Genomic DNA, 2500 nt, shown 5'->3' with positions numbered 1-2500 from the left:
CCCCCGCCTGTCCCTATTAATCATTACCTCGGGTTCCGAAAACCAACAAAATAGAACCGAGGTCCTATTCCATTATTCCATGCACACAGTATTCAGGCGGGCTTGCCTGCTTTAAGCACTCTAATTTGTTCAAAGTAAACGTGCCGGCCCACCGAGACACTCAATAAAGAGCACCCTGGTAGGATTTCAACGGGGTCCGCCTCGGGACGCACGAGCACGCACGAGGCGGTCGCACGCCTTCGGCTCGCCCCACCGGCAGGACGTCCCACGATACATGCCAGTTAAACACCGACGGGCGGTGAACCAACAGCGTGGGACACAAATCCAACTACGAGCTTTTTAACCGCAACAACTTTAATATACGCTATTGGAGCTGGAATTACCGCGGCTGCTGGCACCAGACTTGCCCTCCAATAGATACTCGTTAAAGGATTTAAAGTGTACTCATTCCGATTACGGGGCCTCGGATGAGTCCCGTATCGTTATTTTTCGTCACTACCTCCCCGTGCCGGGAGTGGGTAATTTGCGCGCCTGCTGCCTTCCTTGGATGTGGTAGCCGTTTCTCAGGCTCCCTCTCCGGAATCGAACCCTGATTCCCCGTTACCCGTTACAACCATGGTAGGCGCAGAACCTACCATCGACAGTTGATAAGGCAGACATTTGAAAGATGCGTCGCCGGTACGAGGACCGTGCGATCAGCCCAAAGTTATTCAGAGTCACCAAGGCAAACGGACCGGACGAGCCGACCGATTGGTTTTGATCTAATAAAAGCGTCCCTTCCATCTCTGGTCGGGACTCTGTTTGCATGTATTAGCTCTAGAATTACCACAGTTATCCAAGTAACGTGGGTACGATCTAAGGAACCATAACTGATTTAATGAGCCATTCGCGGTTTCACCTTAATGCGGCTTGTACTGAGACATGCATGGCTTAATCTTTGAGACAAGCATATGACTACTGGCAGGATCAACCAGGGAGCTGCGTCAACTAGAGCTGAGCAGCCGGCCGCCCGGGAGTGTGTCCCGGGGGCCCGCGCGAACACGCAAGCGTCCGCTCAATCATTCTGCAAACAGGAGGAGGCTGAGCTCCCCTGCACAATACACCTCGAAACCCTCTCAGGTCCCGGCGGCGCGCAGCGCCGTCCCAAGTACTTGGTCGGGTTCGAGAGAGGCGCAATCGCCCGGAGTTAGGCGAGTAGACGCTTTCGGTGCGACCACCCGTGCTCCCAACTGAGCTTGCCGCTGCCGACAGAGGCCCGGGAGCGTGCTGTCGTGGCATTGCCGGCGGGAGACAACACGCGCCACCTACGGTGACCGGCAGCTCCAACGCCAGCGCCACAGAAGGACAAAAGCCCCACTTGGGTGCCGAAGCGAACTCTCCCAGCACAGCGCACGCGCCAACACATCCGCACAGCTGCGATACAAACCACCAGCGAGAACCGCTGGGGCGACCGAGCAGCAGACGGCGTCGCGGCGCCGAGCGCCGGGCGGCGGCGCATCCTCAACGCACACAGTCCTCAATCGGACCAGCACACTGAAGATGTCCACCGCGCTTCGCACCGGGCCCGCGAGGACCTACTTTGGCCGCACGGCGCCGCGCGCAGGGTGCGCCGGCGCGCAGCTGCGACGCCTGCCGCGTCCGTCGGCCGGCGCGCCTGCCACTGGCCGCCCCCACCAGCCGGCTGTAGCGCGTGCGCCCACGCACCGCGCGGCCAGCACGCCGGGAGGCGCCCCCTCACCGGCCGGGGACGGTCCCACCCAGCCACCGCCGCGTATCGCTTCACACCCAGATGCCGTTCAGTTTCGTCGGCATGGTGGGTATCGCTGGAACAACCGGTTCGTACCTCAACCTATCGTCGCCATCACCGATTCACCCCTAGCGAGAACAACCGCACCACAACAGGTTACCATTTGTTCATTTGCGTAACTTCACCAGAAAACGCAGGCGTCCATCGCCATTTGCAACTTCAACGATTATTGCATGCCTGTGTCAGGTGTCACGCCACACTACGTCTGCCCACATACACGCAACAAAATGTGCACGCCTAGACAATACGTGGAAGGTGGCCCCCGTACGTATGCGATGTCCATTGCTCGAACGACTGTCAACCGGCCTCTGTAGCATGTCGCAGATATGGAACGCGGTGCACCATGCCATCACGGTGTGTGAGGAGAGACGACTAGGTCCGAATACATCAACAGACAGCTCATGCTGATCGCCATCCACGGCGTCCGTTCCTCCCACACGTCTCTATGGCGTACCACACTGCAATCCAGCTCTCATAGGGAGACGACACGTAGCTGCGTGCACAATATTTGCACTGTATGGTCCGCCGTTTCTGGGCGCAGTCGTTGTACGGTCACACATGTGCCACGATGTATCATTCGGTACATAAGGACGAATGTGCAGTACAGATTGTGGTTTACGCGTACGACATTAGCGGACGGTTGACACAGGCCGCACCACAACGTAGCCTGAGTACGTCGCATGCGAAGGGCAT

General features: G+C 58.2%; 1 non-coding gene across 1 annotated transcript in view; it reads right to left on the bottom strand.

The window, feature by feature from the left end:
* The window catches only part of LOC124731433, a 1909-nt gene extending 932 nt beyond the window's left edge, over positions 1-977 (bottom strand). The window contains exon 1 of the ribosomal RNA XR_007008267.1: positions 1-977. This exon is cut by the window's left edge and continues 932 nt beyond it. This is a non-coding gene — a ribosomal RNA (small subunit ribosomal RNA).
* Between the last annotated feature and the right edge of the window lie 1523 nt (positions 978-2500).

Source organism: Schistocerca piceifrons, unplaced genomic scaffold (genome assembly GCF_021461385.2).
Source record: "Schistocerca piceifrons isolate TAMUIC-IGC-003096 unplaced genomic scaffold, iqSchPice1.1 HiC_scaffold_128, whole genome shotgun sequence".
Lineage (NCBI taxonomy): Eukaryota > Metazoa > Arthropoda > Insecta > Orthoptera > Acrididae > Schistocerca > Schistocerca piceifrons.
Note: the sequence above shows the minus strand (reverse complement) of the source record. Positions and strands in the feature narration are given on the sequence as shown.